Source organism: Oncorhynchus kisutch, linkage group LG4, assembly GCF_002021735.2.
Source record: "Oncorhynchus kisutch isolate 150728-3 linkage group LG4, Okis_V2, whole genome shotgun sequence".
Taxonomy (NCBI): domain Eukaryota; kingdom Metazoa; phylum Chordata; class Actinopteri; order Salmoniformes; family Salmonidae; genus Oncorhynchus; species Oncorhynchus kisutch.
The window spans coordinates 80,409,657-80,436,027 of record NC_034177.2 but is presented as its reverse complement, the minus strand read 5'-3'; positions in this window follow the sequence as shown (position 1 = coordinate 80,436,027).

Sequence of the window (26,371 nt, the reverse complement as noted above, 5' to 3'; positions counted from 1 at the left end):
ATCCTGGGAGCCCCCGGGGGCCTGCAGGGAGAGGTGCTCATAAGGCAGCCAGCCATTCGTCAGCCTAGATGAAGGCAGTAAAGTTGACTGAAGGAGCCCAGCCATGGCCGCAGGTTGGTAGACATGCAGCTAGGCCCTCTGAGGAGAGCTGTGCACTGCAAAAGGGTTGCAATGAATTTGACAGTATCTTACAGGCAACTCGGTGGTGAGTAAAATTCCATATTTTATATTACAGTATACCTACTGTTGTATACATACGGTGTCAAAGCAAGTACTGTGTAATAACACATAGTACAATACTGTAAAATGGGCTGTATTATACTGTTTTTAAAGAAAGTAAATGCTACTGTAATCGGAATGAATGGATGAATGCATGGATGAATGCATGGATGAATGAATGGATGGATGAATGGATGGATGAATGGATGAATGGAATTCATTGAGGGGAGGGGTTTGTATTTTACTGTAATTACAAGGGACTGGTGAAAGCAGGCTGGCTGCTTGATAAAGTGTTTACACATTACAGCTGATTGATGAATATTTGGTGTTTTATATGACTTCTAGCGGCCTTAACAAAGGCTTCCAAACTGGCAGTGACTACAGGGCAAAACAAACTTAAAGGACATGTAAACCATTTAAGGTTTAAGACTGGCTGCCATTACAATCTGTCCTCTATACATTTTCAATTGATGGGGCACTATAACCACATCAGAGTTATATTGGTACAGCATTCTCACTCACAGGCGCAATAAATATAGCCTATTACAAGGCAAGCCTCAAAATATGTTAATTACAACAACAGTGCCATGCACCAGTGCTAGTGGTCAAAATGTTTTTGGTGTTCCAAAGATAGGGTACAGTGTTCTGTGGAATTACAGGACCATTTGAAATACAACACATTTTCCCACAATGCACCATCATTTACAGTATGCTTCAGTAAAAAGTGTTTTACTGTTGATGATACCTAAAATGACTGTATAAATTTCCATTACAATATGATGAACACACTCACGCACTCACTCACTCACTCGCACGCACTCACGTGAAAGCTCGTATCAAATCTCTGGGGCCCTACAAGCGCGCACACACACACACACACACACACACACACACACACACACACACACACACACACACACACACACACACACACACACACACACACACACACACACACACACACACACACACACACACATCAACATCAACCGGCAAATCCATCACCTTTATTTCTCCCCAATGTGCTTCTATTTTTCCTGATATTTTTTCTGAGTGAACACAAAAGAAATCACACCTCGCCTCCCTTTCTCATGCCAAAATAATCAATGCTTTCCAGAGAGGGCCTTGTGGCCCTGACGTGTGAGCAGAGAAGGCAGAGTGGAGAGGAGATGCAGGAAGATACAGTTGAAGTAGCTGCAGGCATCTCGTTTCTGCACATAATAAGTGAGGAGTTGTCCTTGGATATGTTTTACAGCTATCAAGACTCATCATATTTGACATGCATTCTGGTGTTTGCACAGTCTCTCTGCCGTGAAATCCTCTCCAGCAATATTCAGGGTGCAGTGAGCAAACACACACATTACAACGCACACTGCACAGCAGGACGGATTGTGTTCTGAAAAGCGTTTTGAAAAAACAAACCCGCAGTGCTCTCTCTCCCTTTCCCTGTCTATTTCTTTCTCTCTATTCTCTCTTCTCTCCCCCTTTCCCCCTCGCACTCGCTCTCTCTCTCTCTCCTTGTCTCTCTCTTGCGTGTCCCATCTCTTCTCCACAGCTCTGTTCTGCGTCTGCGGCGTTAGCACCTGTCAGCTGACTGACTACTTGTTCCTGGCGGCTTTATGAAAAAGTAATGGCCGCCTGGTCTCAGAGGCTGCTTTCCCATCAATATGAATTCACCATGGTCTTCATGGAACATTAGCCTCAGCCCTGTTTTCATACAAAGAGCCACGCCGCTCCCCTCCCTCCCGCTCCCGCCGCAAACCCTCCCTCCCTCCCGCTCCCGCCGCTCCCCTCCCTCCCTCTTCTTCCGCCTCGGAATACACCCAGGAAATGAAGAGAGTTAAAAGTCCTTTAAAATGTTACATCGGCTCATGTGTGGAGCACTGAAGCTTAGGAGCCTGTGTGAGCATCCATATTTTATTTGATATGTTTCGTGCCTCTCAAAAGGAAAAGCACAACGCTCTGCTAGGCAGCATCTCCAAGTATTATATGACACCTATTAGTTTGGGGCCTTTTTACTGTTAGTGAAACTATATATTATGCAGCATGCCTCAGCCCCCCCCCCCCCCCCCCCCCCCGATATTATAATACTGTAGCACAGTTTCTCTTGTTATATTCACCTGGTTTGTTTCTATCTCAGTTGCTTCAGCAGAATACACAGTGGTGCAGTTAGCACAAGGTCTACTAAGACACACTGGGGACAGTTCATGGTATCACCCGAATGTCTACAATGGTAGCTAGGTATTCCTTGATCATTTAGATACACTTTTGCATTATGGCAGTACCTCAACTAACACCTGAAACAATGAAAAGTTGTATCAAATATTGAAAGCACAACACACCCATATATAGTGTGTTCGGGAAGAATTCAGACCCCTTGACCTTTTCCCAATTTTGTGACGTTCTAGCCTTATTCTAAAATGGATTCCATTAGAAAAAGATCCTCATCAATCTACACACAATATACCCAATAATGACAAAGTGAAACAGGTTTTTAGAAAATGTTGCAAATGTATTAAAAACAAAAAACATAAATAGCTTATTTACACAAGTATTCAGACCCTTTGCTATAAGACTCGAAATTGAGCTCAGGTGCATCCTGTTTCCATTGATCATCCTTGAGATGTTTCTAGAACTTTATTGGAGTCCACCTGTGGTAAATTTAATTGATTGGACCCATAGTTGACAGTGCATAGTTGACAGTGCATGTCAGAGCAAAAGCCATGAGTTTGAAGGAATTGTCCTTAAAGCTCTGAGACAGGATTGTGTCGAAGCACAGATCTGGGGAAGGGTACCAAAAGATGTCTGCAGCATTGAAGGTCCCCAAGAACACAGTGGCCTACATCATTCTTAAATGGAAGAAGTTTGGGACCACCAAGACTCTTCCTAGAGCTGGCCGCACAGCCAAACTGAGCAATCAGGGGAGAAGGGCCTGGGTCAGGGAGGTGCCCAAAAACCCGATGTTCACTGACAGAGCTCCGGAGTTCCTCTGTGGAGATGGGAGAACCTTCCAGAAAGACAACCATCTCTGCAGTGTTCCAACAATCAGGTCTTTATGGTAGAGTAGCCAGACGGAAACCACTCCTCAGTAAAAGGCACGTGACAGCCTGCTTGGAGTTTGCCAAAAGGCACCTAAAAACTCTCAGACCATGAGAAACAAGATTCTCTGGTCTGATGAATCCAAGACTGAACTCTCTGGCCAAGCGTCACATCTCATATGTATACGTATATACTGTACTCTATATCATCTACTGCATCCTTATGTAATACATGTATCACTAGCCACTTTAACTATGCCACTTTGTTTACATACTCATCTCATATGTATATACTGCACTCAATACCATCTACTGTATCTTGCCTATGCCGTTCTGTACCATCACTCATTCATATATCTTTATGTACGTATTCTTTATCCCCTTACACTTGTATCTATAAGGTAGTAGTTTTGGAATTGTTAGGTTACATTACTTGTTGGTTATTACTGCATTGTCGGAACTAGAAGCACAAGCATTTCGCTACACTCGCATTAACATCTGCTAACCATGTGTATGTGACAAATAAAATTAGATTTGATTTGATTTGGAGGAACCTGGCACCATCCCTATGGTGAAACATGATGGTGGCAGCATCTTGCTGTAGGGATGTTTTTCAGGACCAGGTACGGGGAGACTAGTCAGGATTGAGGGAAAGATGAATGGAGCAAAGTACAGAGGGATCAATGATTAAAACCTGCTCCAGAGCGATCAGGACCTCAGACTGGGACAAAGGTTGACCTTCCAACAGTACAACGACCCTAAACACACAGCCAAGACAACACAGGAGTGGCTTCGAGACAAGTCTCTGAAAGTCCTTGAGTGGCCCAGCCAGAGCCCAGACTTGAACTCGATCAAACATCTCTGGAGAGACCTGAAAACAGCTGTGCAGCAACTGCAGAGAAGAATGGGAGAAACTCCCCAAATCCAGGTATGCCAAGCTTGTAGTGTCATACCCAAGAAGACTCGAGGCTGTAATCACTGCCAACGGTTCTGCAACAAGTAAAGGGTCTAAATACTTATAGTCGTATGAAAAGGTTTGGGCACCCCTGACAATTTCCTTGATTTCCATTTATAAATAATTGGGTGTTTGGATCAGCAATTTCATTTTGATCTAACAAATAACTGATGGTCACAGTAATATTTCAGTAGTGAAATGAGGTTTATTGGATTAACATAAAATGTGCAATATGAATCAAAACAAAATTAGACAGGTGCATAAATTTGGGCACCCCAATAAAAAAATCACATCAATATTTAGTAGAGCCTCCTTTTGCTAAAATAACAGCCTCTAGACGCTTCCCATAGCCTCTAATGAGTGTCTGGATTCTGGATGAAGGTATTTTGAACCATTCCTCCTTACAAAACATCTCCAGTTCGGTTTGATGGTTGCCGAGCATGGACAGCCCGCTTCAAATCATCCCACAGATTCTCAATGATATTCAAGTCTGGGGACTGGGATGGCCATTCCAGAACATTGTACTTGTTCCTCTGCATAAATGCCTGGGTAGATTTTGAGCAGTGTTGGGTCGTTGTCTTGTTGAAATATCCAGTCCCGGCGTAACTTCAACTTTGTGACTGATTCTTCAACATTATTCCCAAGAATCTGCTGATATTGAGTGGAATCCATGCGACCCTCAACTTTAAGAAGATTCCCAGTACCGGCACTGGCCACACAGCCCCACAGCATGATGGAACCCCCACCAAATTTTACTGTGGGTAGCAGGTGTTTTTCTTGGAATGCTGTGTTCTTTTGCCACCATGCATAACGTCCCTTGTTATGACCAAATAACTCAATATTTGTTTCATCTGTCCACAGCACCTTATTCCAAAATGAAGCTGGCTTGTCCAAATGTGAGTTTGCATTCCTCAACCGACTCTGTTTGTGGCGTGTGTGCAGAAAAGGCTTCTTCCGCATCACTCTCCCATACAGCTACTCCTTGTGCAAAGTGCGCTGAATTGGTGAATGATGCACAGTGACACTATCTGCAGCATTATGTTGATTATGTTGTAGGTCTTTGGAGGTGGTCTGTGGGCTGTTTTTGACCGTTCTCACCATCCTTCACCTTTGCCTCTCCAATATTTTACTTGGCCTGCCACTTCTGGCCTTAACAAGAACTGTGCCTGTGTTCTTCCATTTCCTCACTATGTTCCTCACAGTGGACACTGACAGCTTAAATCTCTGCGATAGCTTTTTGTAGCCTTCCTCTAAACCATAATGTTGAACAATCTTTGTTTTCAGGTCATTTGAGAGTTGTTTTGAGGCCCCCATGTTGCCATTATTCAGAGGAGAGTCAAAGAGAACAACAACTTGCAATTGGTCACCTTAAATACCCTTTCTCATGATTGGATGCACTTGTCTATGAAGTTCAAGGCTTAATGAGCTCACCAAACCAATTGTGTGTTCCAATGAATCAGTGCTACGTAGTTACAGGTATTCAAATCAACAGAATGACAAGGGTGCCCACATTTTTGCATAGCCTATTTTTCACATCTGATTTAATTTCATACAACTTAATATTGCTACACTAAAAATCTTTGTCTGGACAATACCCCAGTACTCAGCTTTTATTAGAAAATTAATGGCATGCCACTGTGATCATTTTCTGAGACGACAGAGTAAATTATTATGCAGCCTCAGAGGGATGCCCAAACTTGTTAATACGACTGTATGTAAATGTGACATATATATATATATATTAAAACATTTGCAAAAAATTCAAGAAACCTGATTTTGCTTTGACATTATGGGGTATTGTGTGTAGATTGATGAGGGGAGGGAAACTATTTCATCCATTTTAGAACAAGACATAACATAACAACATTTTGAAAAGGTCTGAATACTTTCCAGATGCAGATCTAATCTAGCAGATCTGACATCATATAAAACTCTGCTTTGGTTTTACCAGTTCCATCAGTCTGATGTAAAAAAAAACACATATTTTTAGGTGACACATCACCTAAATTCATTATGTCAATATGACTCAGCACTCCCTCCTTACAATGGAAAATAACAGAAGGATACAGCCTGAGAACTATTGTCCAGGAGTTAAAGATGCTGTCCAGAAGTTAAAGATGCTGTCCAGGAGTTAAAGATGCTGTCCAGGAGTTAAAGATGCTGTCCAGGAGTTAAAGATGCTGTCCAGGAGTTAAAGATGCTGTCCAGGAGTTAAAGATGCTGTCCAGGATCTTTTATTTTTTATTATTATTATTTTTAAATCACCCCCATTTTGTGGTATCCAATTGGTAGTAGTTACAGTCTTGTCTCATTGCTGCAACTCCCGTACAGACTCTGGAGAGGCGAAGGTCGAGAGCCATGTGTCCCCCGAAACACAACCCAACCAAGCCACACTGCTTCTTGACACAATGCCCATCCAACCCGGAAGCCAGCCGCACCAATGTGTCAGAGGAAACACCATACACCTGGCGACTGTGCCTGCCACAGGAGTTGCTAGTGCACGATGAGACAAGGATATCCCTGCCGGCCAAACCCTCCCCTAACCTGGACGACACTGGGCCAATTGTGAGCCGCCACAGCCGGCTGCGACAGGGCCTGGACTCAAACCCAGAATCTCTAGTGGCACAGCTAACACTGCGATGCAGGAGTGAGGCCCCTTGGTCCAGGATCTTAAGCACCACAAATTAGTAACATATTGTACGAATTTGATTTGTAACGTATCATATGAATTGCATATATTTATTGATATATTTTCCAGAAATGGGTGACATAGTACACAATTGGATGACGTAGTACACAAAAAACAGGAACCTATTTTGGCTCATGAGACCCACTTTCAAATCTTCCGGCTGAATTAATAATACAGTTTAATACAGAAACAAAAGAGTCTGTCAAGCAACATATTTATTTTACAGCTGCTAGACTGGACTTTGTTGTCCTTAAGCCATTTTCCACAACTTTGGAAGTATGCTTGGGGTCATTGTCCATTTGGAAGACCCATTTGCGACCAAGCTTTAACTTCCTGACTGACGTCTTGAGACGTTGCTTCAATATATCCACATAATTTCCTTTCCTCATGATTACATCTATTTTGTGAAGTGCACCAGTCCTTCCTGCAGCAAAGCACCCCTACATCAAGATGCTGCCACCCCTTTGCTTCACGGTTGGGATGGTGTTCTTCGGCTTGCAAACCTCCCCCTTTATACACCAAACATAACGATGGTCATTATGGCCAACAGTTCTATTTTTGTTTCATCAGACCAGAGGACATTTCTCCAAAAATTACAATCTTTGTCCCCATATGCAGTTGCAAACCGTAGTCTGGCTTTTTTATGGCGGTTTTGGAGCAGTGGCTTCTTCCTTGCTGAGCGGCCTTTCATGTTATGTCGATATAGGACTTTTACTGTGGATATAGATACTTTTGTACCTGTTTCCTCCAGCAGGTCCTTTGCTGTTGTTCTGGAATTGATTTGCACCAAAGTACGTTCATCTCTAGGAAACAGAACGCGTCTCCTTCCTGAGTGGTATGGCGGCTGCGTGGTCCCATGGTGTTTATACTTGCGTACTATTGTTTGTACAGATGAACGTGGTACCTTCAGGCATTTGGAAATTTCTCCCAAGGATGAACCAGACTTGTGGAGGTCTACAATTTTTTTCTGAGGTCTTGGCTTATTTTCCCATGATGTCAAGCAAAGAGGCACTGAGTTTGAAGGTAGGCCTTGAACTACATCCACAGGTACACCTCCAATTGACTCAAATGATGTCAATTAGCCTATCAGAAGCTTCTAAAGCCATGACATCATTTTCTGGAAATTTCCAAGCTGTTTAAAGGCACTGTCAACTTAGTGTATGCAAACTTCTGACCCACTGGAATTGTGATACAGCGAATTATAAGTGAAATAATCTGTCTATAAACAATTGTTGGAAAAATGACTTGTGTCATGCACTAAGTAGATGTCCTAACTGACTTGCCAAAACTATAGTTTGTTAACATGAATTTTGTGGAGTTATTGAAAAACGAATTTTAATGACTCCAACCTAAGTGTATGTTAGCTTCCGACTTCAACTGTATGTTAACATTGCCAAAGCAAGTGAAATAGATAATAAACAAAAGTGAAATTAACAAAAAATGTACAGTAAAGATTCCTAAATAATTAAGACATCTCTCTCACCCTCTCTCGCTTATTTTCTCTCTATCTATCCCTCTTCCCTCTCTATCACTTTCTCTCCTCTCTCTCTCACTCACTCTCCTTTTAAAACATGTTGTGGGTCAATTATCTCCACCGCTTGTCCCTGACATCCTGGTGCTAATACAGTCTGCTCTTGAACTTATTGCTGTGTGTCTGCGTGTCTTGGTTCAGATGAAAGCGTGGCGTTGTACCATGTTTGGATTCATTTCAAATGTGCTGTGTGTCTGGCTCTATTACACTGGACTCTGTGATATCCACACACACACACACACAGGCACACACACACACACACACACACACACACACACACACACACACACACACACACACACACACACACACACACACACACACACACACACACACACACACACACACACACACACACACCCTCCATCAACCACCTAAAGTCCCACAATCTCCACTCCTCTCCAACACCCCCTGAGGCTCTTCTGTCTCACACACACACACTCAACACCCCCCATCCCACATGCTCAGAGCTCGTAGCAGTCCTATCCAGTGTCCCTCTTCCTTCACGATGAGCAGCCTGGAGAAACTCTCTCCATTCATCCCTTCCATCTCACTCTCTGTTCCCTCCACCCCCCCCCCCCTCTAACTCGCTCTCGTTCTCTCAATTCAATTCAAGGGATTTATTGGCATGGGAAACATATGTTTACATTGCCAAAGCAAGCGAAATAGATCTCCCTCTCTCTCTCTCTCTCTCTCTCTCTCTCTCTCTCTCTCTCTCTGTTCCTTCCATCTTACACTCTCTCTCTGTTTGCTTCATCCATCTCTCACTCCCTCTCTCTCTCTCTCAATTCAATTCAAAGGGCTTTATTGGCATGGGAAACATATGTTTACATTGCCAAAGTAAATGGAATAGACAATAAACTAAAGGGAAATAAACAAGGGAAACATTAGCAAGCATTACACTCACATCTAAGGTGTGGATGTCTGGTAACTGTTACCACCTTGGTTAGGAGCTCCTCTAAGGTGTGGATGTCTGGTAGCTGTTACCACCTTGGTTAGGAGCTCCTCTAAGGTGTGGATGTCTGGTAGCTGTTTACACCTTGGTTAGGAGCTCCTCTAAGGTGTGGTTGTCTGGTAGCTGTTTACCCCTTGGTTAGGAGCTCCTCTAAGGTGTGGTTGTCTGGTAACTGTTACCACCTTGGTTAGGAGCTCCTCTAAGGTGTGGATGTCTGGTAGCTGTTTACCCCTTGGTTAGGAGCTCCTCTAAGGTGTGGTTGTCTGGTAACTGTTACCACCTTGGTTAGGAGCTCCTCTAAGGTGTGGATGTCTGGTAGCTGTTTACACCTTGGTTAGGAGCTCCTCTAAGGTGTGGATGTCTGGTAACTGTTTACACCTTGGTTAGGAGCTCCTCTAAGGTGTGGTTGTCTGGTTGCTGTTTGCTCTCTCCCTCAGCAGGACCTCCCCCTCCAATTTGGTGAACTCATCCCTCATGGCAGCCATGGTGGTGAGGAGGGCCTGGCGTGTCCTCCACTATGGTGGGAAGAGAGGTGCTGGATGTGCCTTTTTGGATGGGGATAGTAGAGGTGAGGGTGGTGCTGGTGGAGTTTGCCTTGTGGGAGGGCAACCCACTGGTGGTGTCCTTCTCTCTCTATTCTCTCCTTAAACAGCCTAAGATTACCTTGCACCATGACGTAAGAAGTGATGGATAAGAGTTTAAGTGTTGTAACTACAAAGATCAACAAAGCATTTGTAGAGGTTGATTGTTGTCATGGTGCTGTCAGGGTCGTCTATCTCTTTGACTTTCAGCTTCCATCCATTACAGATTCTCTCTTTCTTTATGGATGGTAGTGAAAGCAGACTGCTGAGCGCCATGCATTTGGCTGGTCAGTGAGAAAGACGAGATTACTCACATCACTGTTTTTGTAGAGGTCTGCGAAAAGTGTTTCTGGCCTCCCCTTTAGTAGTTTCTGTTTAAAAGCTTTCCTCGGTGTGTCATCTTTCGCTTCTGGAGGGTAGAGAATGGATTCAGTGCTGAGGGGGAGTGGGGACATGGTGCCTGTGGGCTCTGCTACAACTGCTGCTGCTGCTCTGTTCTGCTGCCCCGTTGCCATGGCAACCAGGTTGTTTGCCTGCTGCTATTGCTAGCTAGCTCTAATTTAGCTAAAAAAACAGCAAAAAGAGTGAAAAATCATCAAACAGAAGATATGTTTAAAGTTAGTCCTTTTTGGTTTACTCTCTCAAGTTTTTCTGTCTTGCTTGTTAGTCTGCTGGCTAGTTTTTTGTTGTGTAGCTAGCTAGCTAGAGTCAAAACTTCTTAATTTGAGAAGAAAAGTTGCCTTTTTTCTATTGATTGATTGAATTGAGTTGTTGTTCATCACTTCTTATCTTGAATTCTTTTTAGATTCAAGTGTTTATCTCATTCTAAAAATGAAAAAAAATGAAATATATCTGTAGCTCTCTCTCTCTGTTCCCTCCAGCTCTCTCTCTGTCCCCTCCAACTCTCTCTCTCTCTCTCTCTCTCTCTCTCTCTGTTCCCTCCAGCTCTCTCTGTTCCCTCCAGCTCTCTCTCTCTCTCTGTTCCTTCCAGCTCTCTCTCTCTCTCTCTCTGTTCCCTCCAGCTCTCTCTCTCTCTCTCTGTTCCCTCCAGCTCTCTCTGTGCCCTCCAGCTCTCTCTCTCTCTCTCTGTTCCCTCCAGCTCTCTCTGTGCCCTCCAGCTCTCTCTGTTCCCTCCAGCTCTCTCTGTGCCCTCCAGCTCTCTCTCTCTCTCTCTCTCTCTCTCTCTCTCTGTTCCCTCCAGCTCTCTCTGTGACCTCCAGCTCTCTCTGTGCCCTCCAGCTCTCTCTCTCTCTCTCTCTCTCTCTCTCTCTCTCTCTCTCGCAAATTTGGTTGGTAGGCTAATTGCTAGTGGAATATTTGTAAGGGATGTGTTGGTGCCAATTTCGCCTCTTTCTACCTCTTCGACAAGTGTGGTAGTTGCAAATTTGCTTCCGTTTATTCCGGATGATCAGGGAAGAGCTGAGTCGTTTTGGTAAGTTTGCTAGCGGTTTTTGTGTACTGTCGGCAGGTTTTCAGGCAGATTCCATTAAGTACGTTGTTTTGTTCCGGAGGCAAGTGTTTATGTTTCTGAATAAAAATGAACATTAGCTAAATGTGCATTTTAAAGTGAGGCATTGGGACAGGCTCTACGCAGGGTTTGCCAGCACAGATAGTTGGGTTTACTAAGGCTGGGTGACCTGTGACTGCTGGGAGAGGAGGAGTGGAAAACCCCTGAAGTCCTAGAACAACAAGCAGGAATAATGTCTCTTCCTGGAGGAGGTCAAGGAGGCACTGTCTGAGCCGATAAGGGAGGTATGTGAGCGACCAAAGGGGGAGGGGCCACCAATATTTCCGTCACTGCAGGTGACGGCAGAGACTGGGGACTGGCAAGCGGGTCTGGAGGACTTGTTAGATTTTAACACTCCGAGCCTGGGGGAGTTTGAGGATGTGGGAGGTAAAGCCCTCTACAACCTCTGCATTAAGGTGAGGAACATTAGGAGCCTAACAGGAGTGAAGGCACATGAGTGGCAGGGGATATGTGGGGCAGAGAGTATGGTGGGTTTTAGGTGGAGGGGGCTTTACAAACCCCCAGTACCAAAGAGGTCAGGGGACCTCCAGTGGAGGGTTCTACAAGGAGCCCTGACCACTAACAGCTGGTTGGCACGGGTTGAACCTGGAGTCAGGCAGGGCGGTCCTTTCTGTGTTATGAGATAAACAGTGATTCATGTGTTTTCTGTGTGCAGGTTAATGCCTTTAATGTCTCTGTTGGAATGTCTGTGTGAGAGGTTGGGGGTGGTTTTTACTGTTAGAATGTCTGTGTGAGAGGTTGGGGGTGGTGTTTACTGTTGGAATGTCTGTGTGAGAGGTTGGGGGTGGTTTTTACTGTCGGGATGTTTATAATGGGGTACAGGTATTCAAATAAGGAAAAGGCCAATGTGTTTTGTTGAATTTTCTGTTTGCTCAGGCAAAGTTGGCTATTTGGCTAACAAGGAGGAACAGGGTCAAAGGTGGGGGGGATAACAGACCCTTTACTATTATTTAATGTGATGGTCTCTGCGCGCCTTAGGGTCGAATTTGAGTTTTATAAAATTATAAAAAGTGTGCAGATGTTTCAGGAAATATGGTGTGTTGGGCGGGATGTCTGTATAGCTGGGGAAGATGTTTCAGGAGATATGGTGTGTCGGGGGGGCTGTCTGTATAGCTGGGGAAGATGTTTCAGGAGATATGGTGTGTCGGGGGGGATGTCTGTATAGCTGGGGAAGATGTTTCAGGAGATATGGTGTGTCGGGGGGCTGTCTGTATAGCTGGGGAAGATGTTTCAGGAGATATGGTGTGTCGGGGGGGATGTCTGTATAGCTGGGGAAGATGTTTCAGGAGATATGGTGTGTCGGGGGGGATGTCTGTATAGCTGGGGAAGATGTTTCAGGAGATATGATGTGTCGGGGGGGCTGTCTGTATAGCTGGGGAAGATGTTTCAGGAGATATGGTGTGTCGGGGGGGATGTCTGTATAGCTGGGGAAAATGTTTCAGGAGATATGGTGTGTCGGGGGGATGTCTGTATAGCTGGGGAAGATGTTTTGGATATACGGTTGTAGAAGTGGTGAGGGTTTGGTTATTTTGATGTGTGGTGTTGTTTTGTATCGTTTGGTAGAGGGGAAGGTGAGTATGGTACATGTATGCAGTACATTATATATTTTGGTGTTTTATTTTAAGGGGGGGAGTGGTGGTGAGGTTTTAATGAAAGGAGAATGTTTCATTAAGGAAGACAAAAAGTCAAAGTCTCTCTCTCTCCCTCACTCTGTCTGTTCCCTCGATATCTCTCTCTCATGGTACCCCCCATCTCTCTCACTCACTTTGTCCATCCCGCGACCTCTCTCACTATTTCTGTTCCCTTCATATTCCTCCCACTTTCTCTCTCTGTGTTCCCTCCATCTCTCTCTCTCTCTCTCTCTGTTCCCTCCATCTCTCTCTCTCATTTTGTTCCCTACATCTCTCTCTTTCTATCTGTTCCCTACACCTCTCTCTCTCTGTTCACTCAATCTCGCTCTCTGTTCCCTCCATCTCTCTCTCTCTCTGTTCCCTCCATCTCTCTCTCTCTCTCTCATTTTATTCCCTACATCTCTCTCTTTCTATCTGTTCCCTACACCTCTCTCTCTGTTCACTCAATCTCGCTCTCTGTTCCCTCCATCTCTCTCTCTGTCTCTCTCTCTCTCTCTGTCCCTGCCATTTTTCTCTCTGTTCCCTCCCATCTCTCTCACTCTCTGTATCAATATCTCTCTCTTTCTCAATTCAATTAAATTCAAAGGGCTTTGTATTAATGGGAAACATATGTTAACAGCAACTACAACAACATTATTAATGAGAATAACAATACATTAAAGCAATAGTAGTAGACCACACTCAAATGACTGAAAAGCTACATGGCATGGTATGAAATCCAAAACTAAATGGGAAATGTTTTAGGCATTACATTGTACTTTACACTGGCTGCCTTTCAGGTTGTGGCAGGAGAACACATATTTGGCTGCACATTTAGGCTTTTCAATAAATATTATATTTTTTCTTCATTTTTTATAGTTCTTTTTACTGAATGAACATTTTGGGAAAGAAAGATTCTCTTACACTACCGTTCAAAAGTTTGGGGTTCACTGAGAAATGTCCTTTTTCTCAACGTCAACAGTGAAGAGGCGACTCCGGGATGCTGGCCTACTGGGCAGAGCTACTGGGCAAAGAAAAGCCATATCTCAGACTGGCCAATAAAAATAAAAGATTAAGATGGGAAAAAGAACACAGACACTGGACAGAGGAACTCCCGGAGTCACCTTTTCACTATTGACGTTGAGACTGGTGTTTTGTGGGTACTATTTAATGAAGCTGCCAGTTGAGGACTTGTGAGGCGTCTGTTTCTCAAACTAGACACTCTAATGTACTTGTCCTCTCAGTTGTGCACCGGGGCCTCCCACTACTCTTTCTATTCTGGTTAGAGCCCCTTTGCGCTGTTCTGTGAAGGGAGTAGTACCAGATCCAGATCTTCAGCTTCTTGGCAATTTCTCGCATGGAATAGCCTTCATTTCTCAGAACAAGAATAGACTGACGAGTTTCAGATGAAAGGTCTTCGATCCCACAATTGATGAGGCTCCAGTTACTTGTGACGACCCTCCCACTCTTTCTGTTGTATTCTTTCTCTTTGCTCTAGTTTTCCTTATTAGGATGCCGGTGGGCGGAGCCGGGAAGGTCGTCAGCGAAATGGGACACACCTGGGCCCGGGTGTGTTCCGGGATAATACACCTCTTCCCCATTCATTGGGGATACTCTATGCAGAGACACTGTTTGACTTTGGTTGTGGCATTTTTTGTGGACGGTTTTGTTTGATTGCTTTGGCATCTTTCAACACTCCTCATTATCACCTCTATACACGCAACCACTCACTTACCCTACTGATTACTGACTACACACCATTGTTAATTGTATATAGGTTACCACAGTTAATAAATATATTTTTGTTATTTCTTATCTCTACCTTGTCTCCCTTTTTGTTACGGGCTTCGAGACTGTTCGTCTAAAGTCTAAAGAAGACCAGTTTTATTGTTTCTTTAAATCAGGACAACAGTTTTCAGCTGTGCTAGCATAATTGCAGAAGGGTTTTCTAATGATCAATTAACCTTTTAAAATGATAAACTTGGATTAGCTAACACAACGTGCCATTGGAACACAGGAGTGATGGTTGCTGATAAAGGGCCTCTGTACGCTTATGTAGATATTCCATAAAACATCTGCCGTTTCCAGCTACAATGGTCATTTACAACATTAACAATGTCTATACTTTTATTTAAAAACAAGGACATTTCTAAGTGACTCCAAACGTTTGAATGGTAGTTCAGATCTGAGTATATGTCACAAAGTAATTGGAAATGCCGCTCTGTCTCTACCTCTCTGGGCAGCCATGTTTTCTTGTGACGACCTGTCTCTATAGCCAGGCTGTGCTCACTGAGTCTGTACCTAGTCAGTGTCTTCCTCAGTTTTCTATCAGTCACAGTGGTCAGATAGTCTGCCACCATCTACTGTCTGTTTAGAGCCAAGTAGCATTTTCTTAGATTGTTTTGTGGTGTGGGTGATGAGTGATATATTTTTCTCTTTGCTTTGTGATGATTTGGTTGGGCCAGATTTTCTGAGTGCTGTTCTGAGGCTCTATGGGGTTTGTTTGGGTTAATGAACTGAGCCTCTGAACCAGCTGGCTGAGGGGACTCTTCTCTTGTTTCATTTCTTGACATTGTAGAGCTGTGTGATGAAATGTTTCGGGTTCGCTTGTTGTTAGCTGGTTGTAAAATTTGATGGCTCTTTTTCCTATTTGAATAAGGAGGGGGTATTGTCCCAATTCTGCTCTGCATGCGTTATTTTGAGTTTTTCTTTGCACTTACAATACACTCTTGTAAAACTCAGCATGCAGAATTTCGACTGGATGTTTGTCCCATTTGGTAAATTCATTATTAGAGAGTGGACTCCATACTTCGCTGCTATATAGAGCAATTGGTTCTATAACTTATTGGAAAATGTTGTGCCAGATTCTAATAGGAATTCCAATTTTAATATTCCCTTTAATGGCATAGAATGCTCTTCTTGCTTTGTCTCTCAGCTCGTTCACAGCCATGTGAATGCTAACTGTGTTGCTGATATTTAGTCCTAGATACGTGTAGTTTTTGGTGTGTTATAATAGAACTGTGTCCAAATAGAATTTATATTCGTGATCCTGATTTCCGGACCTCTTTTCGTTTTTTTAGGTAAATGTCAGAGCCCGGGTCTGACGGAACCTGTGAAGACGATCTAGGTGCTGCTGTAACACCTCCTCAGTGGGAGACAGCAGCTCCAGGTCATCTGCGTACAGCAGACACTTGATTTCAGTGTTGTGTAGGATGAGACCAGGTGCTGCAGATTCTTTTAAAGTTTTTGCCAATTCATTCATGTAAATGTTAAATAGTGTTGGACTTATTAGGCAGCCCTGTTTCACTCCACATCCCTGGGAGAAAAAGTCTGTTTGCTTGTTGCCAATTTTAACTGAACATTTGTTTTTAGTGTACATTGAATTAATAGAATTATATGTTTTCCCACTTTCTATTTGTTTATAAAAAAATACTTTGTGCCTAATTGAATCAAATGCTTTTGCCTTTGTTTTGGTTTACTTGTTTGTCAATTAGAGTGTGGAGGGTATAAATGTGGTCTGTTGTGCAGTCATTTGTTAAAATTCCTATCTGGCTTCTGCTAAGGATGTTCATCAAGGAAATGAAGTATTCTGCTATTTATGACTGCACAGAACCTTCTCCAAGTTACTCTTAATGCAAATTCCTCTGCAATTATTTGTGTGAAATGTGTCTCCATTTTTATAGATTGGTTTGATCAATCCTTGGTTACAAATATTGGGGGAAATACCTGCAGTGAGGACAAAGTTGTGGAGTTTGAGTGTAGCCAATTTGAGGTCTGTATATTTGATAAATTAAAATAACATCTCTCTCTCTCTCTCTCTCTCTCTCTCTCTCTCTCTGTTCTCTCCATCACTCCATTCACCCCTTCAGCCAGTCCAGAGGGTCCATCTCTATCTGAGAGAGCACATAATTAAGTCAATTAAGAGGGTCCAATGGCCATAGCAAATTGATCTGAGTTATAAGATTATCATTAGAGAGAGAGAGAGTCTGACTGGAGAGGATTGGAGGGGCAATGTGAGTTCATTCATATCACAAGCAGGACAAAGGATTTGCAGACTGATGGAGAGAGAATATGTTCCTTTCTTCTAAAAAACTATAGTTATATTATGAGATATTCCTGTGACACTTAATATTCAGACAAGTCTCAGCATATCCAGAAATAGCAGATCTATCTCTACCTCGTAGAATCTCCAAGTGTCACTGACACAGACACCGATAGCAGTGCCAGTCTGCCAGGGGGTTAGATTAGACAGCCGCAAGAGTCGCTGCCTTCAATTCCGAGAGACCACTAATTGTTTCTGAAGAAATGTCATTTTGTCTTCCTGGGTTCCTTGCTCAAGGTGTTAGCACCTCAGCACCTCTCGCTTGTACCTGAGGTTTCACAGGGCCTCCGGTGCCCCCCAGCACACCGTTTGATGTTTCCGAGGTCTGTCAGCTCCTCGCGTGACTCCATGGAAATTGAAATCTGTATCTATTTACATGCCAGGTTAATAAAAAAGATGAAAGTCAAACAACCCCACCTGCCACTCAAACCTGGTTTTATGCTGTGGCAGATTCCCTGTCACTGTTACAATGGGGTTTAAAAATACAAAAGGGGGATGATTGTGCTGTAAATTGAATTGGTTAATCCCTCTATATTTCTATAGAGCTATCATTCCAGATTTTCAATGCTTGAAAAAGTATGTTTTTGAAGTGATTTTATTACATCTCAATCTGAATTCAGCTAACTCTTGGAGAATGACCTAGATGCAAAGCAGAGGTCCTTTGTGAGTGTGCAGTGTATGTGTGTGCGTGCATGCATGTGTGTATGTGTATGGTGTGTGTGCGTACATGCTTCTGTGCACAGTGTGCACACTTATTCTTCTGCAATTTTTGCCCAGGTCCGGCGCAGTCACAGTCACCCAGTGTAGTTGGAGCAAATCAACATCAACAAGCCCGTCTCCCACAGTGTCTGGTGTAGAGGTATCTCTAAGCAGCCCTGTCATGTTAGGAGACATCAGCTGACGAACGCAGGACAACTCTAAACATGTCAATTGAAACTCCCATCAGAAAAAGGAAGAGAAAATGTCTGTCAATCGTCTTGACGTTCTACTCCGCTACGATTAACATCACTTAGCAGTCATGCATGAAGACCTTTCTGACTGCTGAGAGGATGGTGGTGCGTTGAACACAAAACTGACTGCGGTAACTAAGCGATATATCACAGACATCCCATAATACAATTCTAACTGATGGTGTCATCGGCGTGCCGTTACAGGCATGTCCAATACTTGAACTGATGATGTCATTGACTGAATTCATCAAGACCGATAAGACACGTCATGTCCCAAAACTACAGAATAGCAGTTGTAGTCTGTCCTTCCCATTATTAGACAGGGCTAGAGGCTCTGGGAGAACTGCAGATTCACTAGACAATATTGCCACTTGCTGGTGAATTGCTGGTAATACACTACAACGCCTGTAAAAATACATATAGGCCTACAGTGGGCCTATAGGTCTATAGTACAATGCTGATAGTGTAGCCCAGGGATATTCAACTCTTACCCTACGAGGTCCGGAGCCTGCTGGTTTTCTGTTCTACCTGATAGTTAACTGCACCCACCTGATTAGAGGGGAACAATAAAAACATGCAGTGGAATGGTCTTTGAGGCCCCGTGTTGAGTTTGAGGGGTGTAGCCTATATCCTGCATAGTCTAGTTTCTTCTAATTTTTGCATTTCTGGATTCACCTTCTAAGACAATGTGATTATATCACAGGCACAAAACAACTCCAGTCTCATGGGGAGTTTAAGGAAGCATGAACATCAATCTCAAAGGTTCTGGCATTCTGTTTGGGCTACCAACACAACTCCTACTGCGCATTAGTTTTAACTGCACTCTATTCACTACATTCTTCTAAAGACATCAAAACAGGATGCTCCTGAATTCTTTTGTTTCATATTTTAAAAGTTATTTTTTTCATCCACTGCAATCCCTCACCTCTGACCTCTGACAGAGATAGAGACAGAGAGACAGAGAGAGACACCGAGAGAGAGAGACACACAGAGAGAGTGTGTGTGTGTATACAGTTAAAGTCGGAAGTTTACATACACTTAGGTTGGAGTCATTAAAACTTCACAAAGTCCACAAATTTCTTGTTAACAAACTATAGTTTTGGCAAGTCGGTTAGGACATCTACTTTGTGCATGACACAATATATTTTTCCAACAATTGTTTACAGACAGATTATTTATTTTATAAATCACTGTATCACAATGTCAGTGGGTCAGAGGTTTACATACACTAAGTTGACTGCCTTTAATCAGCTTGGAAAATTCCAGAAAATTATGTCATGGCTTTAGAAACTTCTGATAGGCTAATTGACATCATTTGAGTCAATTGGAGGTGTACCTGTGGATGTATTTCAAGGCCTACCCTCAAACTCAGTGCCTCTTTGCTTGACGTCATGGGGAAATGAAAGGATCTCAGCAAAGATCTCAGAAAAAAATTCTGGTTCATCCTTGGGAGCAATTTCCAAACACCTGAAGGTACCACATTCATCTGTACAAACAATAGTACGACAGTGTAAACACCATGGGACCACGCAGCCGTCATACCGCTCAGGAAGGAGACGCGTTCTGTCTCCTAGAGATGAACTGTATGTATGTAAACTTCTGACCCACTGAGAATGTGATGAAAGAAATAAAAGCTGAAATAAATCATTCTCTCTACTATTATTCTGATATTTCACATTCTTAACACAAAGTGTTGATCCTAACTGACCTAAGAAAGGGAATTTTGACTTCGATTAAATGTCAAGAGTTGTGAAACTGAGTTTAAATGTATTTTGCAAAGGTGTATGTAACCTTCCGACTTCAACTGTATATTGCAATGTGTGTGTGTGTGTGTGTGTGTGTGTCACAGTATGACTGTGAGTGTTGTATCGCTGTGAAGCGCTGACAGCCAAGGGGGCCGTGAAGACTCCTCATGGTACTAGACAGACAGAGAGGATGCAAGCTGACATGGAGGTTAGTGCAGTGGTTCCCAAGCTTGTGGCGTCCCCTGAAATTGAAATGTGGTTTCCTGATAAAATCATTGTTTGTCTTATCTCGAACACCCATTGGAGTTTACAGTTTACCCACCTTTTCTCTACCACTACTTCACCGGTGAGGAGGAAGAGGAGCGAGGAAGCCTGCTGCACATGGCAACACGCATCTCCACGTTCCATAAACACAAAGGGCAGCTGAGGGAACCCAGTTCTGTCTGTGGAATGTGCCAGGGAACAGTCGGTTCTTGGCACAAGTAGCAGGAGCAATTAACGTCACATAAGCAGAGGGCCAGCGCAACGGGGGTGGGGGGGCAGAAAGGAGGATGTGGGAAACAAGGCATCGATGGGAAGACCTGAGCTGAGCAGTGCTGCACGCTCAATCCAAGGCATCCCTTCCCTTTCCTATACCAGTCAACACTCAGAGATCTCGGACGAGAATCTCTCCTCCAAAGACAGTTCAGGTCATGGCTCAATTTTATTTATGTGTAGTTGTTGGCAAATAGGTTTTGTTTGTATCCGTGCATCCATAATTAGGGAATTGACAGAGGAAGAGAGAAGAAGACAGAGGAAGCTTGGTGTCCTTGGAGAGACCTCACATCCCCCCAAACTGTTTTGAAAAGTCCACCCCCTTCCCCTAGAAGTTAAACTAGAGTTGTTGTTTCACGACACAGCAGGTTGTGAGCCAGTTAAAGGGAAACACACAGGCAGGTAGCAGCAAAACAGTGTGAATGACTTGCAAACTAAAACCATACTGTATTGGTCTGGTGTCTTAACCCAGCCAATCAGAAAATAGGAAGTTGTAAATAGCTGTCATGTAATGGTGGCAATCTCTCTCATTCAGTTGGGACTGAGGCCTAAACGACACCTAAATGACATCTACAGGAAATGTGTATTATGTAATATAGATTCAGCTCAACTAAGGCTGATTTTAGATAGTAAATCATCTGAGAAATGTTGATGTTAGGGTGAACTTACTCTTGAACTAACTCTTTAACATCAGTTTGATTGAAGAGCGTTGCTCATACTCAACCCCAATGTTATGTCACCAGGGAGCAATGCATGGCAGGTCTAGTATTTGTATGTATTATATGACCCCCTGTACTTGCTTCCTAACTCCCAGTGTCTGTGTTACACATCTAGTATTTGTATGTATTATATGACCCCTGTACTTGCTTCCTAACTCCCAGTGTCTGTGTTACACATCTAGTATGTATGTATTATTTGACCCCCTGTACTTGCTTCCTAACTCCCAGTGTCTGTGTTACACATCTAGTATTTGTATGTATTATTTGACCCCCTGTACTTGCTTCCTAACTCCCAGTGTCTGTGTTACACATCTAGTATTTGTATGTATTATTTGACCCCCTGTACTTGCTTCCTAACTCCCAGTGTCTGTGTTACACATCTAGTATGTATGTATTATTTGACCCCTGTACTTGCTTCCTAACTCCCAGTGTCTGTGTTACACATCTAGTATGTATGTATTATATGACCCCTGTACTTGCTTCCTAACTCCCAGTGTCTGTGTTACACATCTAGTATTTGTATGTATTATATGACCCCTGTACTTGCTTCCTAACTCCCAGTGTCTGTGTTACACATCTAGTATGTATGTATTATTTGACCCTCTTTACTGCATACAGTGAGCTTCAAACAGTGGTTCCCTATGGCTGACACCTTGGAAACTCCACTGTTACATCATGGGGTGGTGTTTGGAAAACACATTGTGAGGAAAGTGTTCTTATGAAACATCTACATAAGGAGTGGTCGATATCTTGTCCCTCACCCTAAAAGGATAGTTCAAAAAAACACACAATCCAGGATACTGGATTTTTCCATCCCATCTGTAAAATAGTAGACCCACATTCCCTCAATACAGTCTCTTTGGTGTTCACTCTATATAGCTGAATAGACACACTTCCAAAATGGCTCCAGATATCAAGGTGTATTTCTGCATTCAGCTTGTTCTTGCACTAACAGGTAAATGTCACGCTGATGTGATGTGGTCCATACCAAACTGATATTATAATTGATTGCTTAGAAGTGCAGTCAACTTTTGTTTTACAGCTGTCACAAATAATCTATGATATACAATGTGGATATGAGACACAATAATGATTTAACATGTTGGTAGTAGGATAGCTTGTCATGTTGGAATCATATTTTAAAGTCCAAAGAAAATCTAATTTTCAAAGCTCATATTAACGTGCTCAAATAATGTTGTTGACTCATAAAACCACTCAGTAAAACCCTATTTCATACTTGTTTTTGAAACAACAAAAAAATCCTTGTGATTTTCTTGTGATGTGACCTCACATTCTTTGGCGGAGACAGCCCCATCTGTCATTTGTTAAAGACCGACTTATGCAAATGACCAGAAGCTTGTTTTTTCCATGAGAGAGAAGGAGACTAGGGGAGACATATAACCAAAAATGTGCGTGTACACACAAAAGTTAGTATTTATAAAAACTGAACTTGACTTGAAAATGTGCTCACCTTCCAGCAAACTTTTGACCGCAAATACACACTTTCTATTGGTTGAAGTATTAGATTAGTATATTGTGCAAATTATGGATATACTAGACACGCTTGTTCATAACAATAAACAGGTTAATAACAAGATGCAATCATTTGCTGATAGTGAGAAGAGAGACTATCTATAATTAGAAATAGGCATCTATTTCCAAGGCTATTATTTATTTAATTTCCATGATCATTGCATAATAAATTCCTGACCTTTTCTGTGATGGTTTCATACTCACCAGGTTGCTAGCACATGGACCTAGAACAAGTACTGTATACTATTTGTCCCATATCTCATTTAATTGCACCCACTTCATAGTAGTAAATAGACAAGCTATTTTACTCTAAATCATCAGATCCAAAGCTCAGATCCAGAGCACAGTTTATTAACGGTGGCACAGATGGTTGTAGGTTACTTCTGTAGTTTTCATCTGACTACTGTAATTTCACATTTCTCTAGTAGACAATATTGCGTTTATACACGTAATACATATTTTCAGAGCCATTGCAGAATAAATTCTTAAACCTTTTTGGCCATGATGGGTTCATATTCCCGAAGTAGCCACAGACTACAAACAATTACCATGCGCATCTCTCATTTAACTGGGCCAATTAGATACGCTATTAATTCAAGTATTTTTCTCTATGCACAGAAAGGAAGCTGGTTTATAACATACAGTAGAATGTATTTAACAGGTGAACAGACATATGACATTTTGCATTGAAGTGTGTAAGTTATGGCCATCACTGTGAGTAGACAATGTTCTAGAATTCGCGCAGTGCAGCAGCGTAGGTTGGAGAAAAAGTAAATGCAAAACTATTGAATTCAAACGGTCTGTTTAAAGGTCCACAGCTATTTGTCTTTGTTGTTGTCCTACCTAAACGTTTTCTCTGTCAGATAGTTACGGCCTACAGCAAATGTCACTGCAAAGGTTTAACATTCTGCCTTGGTCTAGCTCCAAAGTATACAGGAAATAAGGGGGTTATTGTCACAATAAAAGGTGAACGATGGGCATTTTCAGGCGGGGGTTTAATTGATACGTACACAGTTCCAGGACGGGTCTGATTGGTAAACGGGAAACATACATAAACATACCATGCATTCCATGCACCAAGTTTAGTGTGCAATTTACACAATGGTTATAAATGAGGCCACAGGATTGCAACAACTATCTCGCCAGTCACTTATTCAAATGATGTGTTTAATAAGAGTTGGCTGTTAAGAAACACTTAGCTAGCAATCGCTGCAAACGTAGATACAGTGCCTTGCGAAAGTATTCGGCCCCCTTGAACTTTGCGACCTTTTGCCACATTTCAGGCTTCAAACATAAAGATATAAAACTGTATTTTTTTGTGAGGAATCAACAACAAGTGGGACACAATCATGAAGTGGAACGACATTTATTGGATATTTCAAACTTTTTTAACAAATCAAAAACTGAGAAATTGGGCGTGCAAAATTATTCAGCCCCTTTAAGTTAATACTTTGTAGCGCCACCTTTTGCTGCGATTACAGCTGTAAATCGCTTGGGGTATGTCTCTATCAGTTTTGCACATTGCACAAATGTGGCAAAAGGTCGCAAAGTTCAAGGGGGCCGAATACTTTCGCAAGGCACTGTAGATGGCTAGCCAACCAGAAAGAGAGGCAAAACAGAGCCTCCACACAACGTGGTTTACAAGCTCAAAGGCAAGTCTGCATGCTGGACATCAGGTGCAGCCAGAGCAGCTTGTCCCCACATGGAACTCTGAGTTGGTAGATCATTTGAATATCCAAGTTCATGCACATCTCATTGGCTGAGCTGGCAAATTCAGCTGTTTTTAACCAGTAAGCCCACACCATTCTGTTTTTTCCTTACATGTCAAACAAGGGCACAGACTCAGAGAATATCTTTTTAACATCTTTAAGCACTTCAATTTATTTTACAGTATATACATATGAGATGGGTATGTAAACAAAGTGGCATAGTTTAAAGTGGCTAGTGATACATGTATTACATAAAGATGCAGTAGATGATATCGAGTACAGTATATACTGTTTAACAGTCTGATGGCCTTGAGATAGAAGCTGTTTTTCAGTCTCTCGGCCCCTGCTTTGATGCACCTGTACTGTCCTCGCCTTCTGGATGATAGCGGGGTGAACAGGCAGTGGCTCGGGTGGTTGTTGTCCTTGATGATCTTTATGGCCTTCCTGTGACATCGGGTGGTGTAGGTTAGAGGTCGACCGATTATGATTTTTCAACGCCGATACCAATTATTAGAGGACCAAAAAAAAAACGATACCGATTAAATCGGCCGGATGACACGCATAACATACTAGATAATAATAATGTCATCAACTATGTGGAGTTAACTCGTGATTATGATTGATTGATTGTTTTTTTAAGATAAGTTTAATGCTAGCTAGCAACTTACCTTGGCTTCTACTGCATTCGCATAACAGGCAGTCTCCTTGTGGAGAGCAACGAGAGAGAGGCAGGTCGTTATTGTGTTGTTACTGTAAGGTTTCAAGATTGGATCCCCCGAGCGGACAAGGTGAAAATCTGTCATTCTGCCCCTGAACGAGGCAGTTAACCCACCGTTCCTAGGCCATCATTGAAAATAAGAACGTGTTCTTAACTGACTTGCCTAGTTAAATCAAGATTAAATAAAGAATAAATAAATAATTAAAACAAATTGGCAAAACCGGTGTCCAAAAATACCGATTTCCGATTGTTATGAAAACTTGAAATGGGCCTCTAGTGTAGGTGTCCTGGAGGGCAGGTAGTTTGCCCCCGGTGATGCGTTGTGCAGACCTCACTACCCTCTGGAGAGCCTTATGGTTGTGGGCGGAGCAGTTGCCGTACCAGGCAGTGATACAGCCCGACAGGATGCTCTCGATTGTGCATCTGACAAATCTCAGCTGCAGGCTAAAGTTAAATCTAGACTTGATTTCCTCTATCGTAATCTCAGCTGCCAAACCAACCCTGATTCAAATGACCATCCTACCCATGCCAGATTATGGAGATGTAATTTATAGATCGGCAGGTAAGGGTGCTCTCGCTAGATGTTCTTTACCATTCGGCCATCAGATTTGCCACCAATGCTCCTTATAGGACACATCACTGCACGCTATACTCCTCTGTAAACTGGTCATCTCTGTATACCCACCCGTCGCAAGACCCACTGGTTGATGTTTATTTATAAAACCCTCTTAGGCCTCACTCCCCCCTATCTGAGATAACTACTGCAGCCCTAATCCTCCACATACAACACCCGTTCTGCAGGTCACATTCTGTTAAATGTCCCCAAAGCACACATATCCCTGGGTCGCTCGTCTTTCAGTTCACTGCAGCTAGGCGACTGGAACGAGCTGCAACAAACACTCAAACTAGACAGTTTTAACTCAATCTCTTCATTCGAAAACTCAATCATGGACACTTACTGACAGTTGTGGCTGCTTTGTGTGATGTATTGTTGTTTCTAACTTCTTGCCCTTTGTGCTGTTGTCTGTGCCCAATAATGTTAGTACCATGTTTTGTGCTGCTACCATGTTGTGCTGCTACCATGTTGTTGTCATGTTGTTTTGCTACCATGCTGTGTTATGTTTTGCTGCCTTGCTATGTTGTTGTCTTAGGTCTCTCTATATGCACAACATATGCAGTGTTGTGTTGTCTCTCTTGTTGTCCTATATTATTTACAATAATTTTTTTTTTTTAAATAAATCCCAGTCCCTGCAGG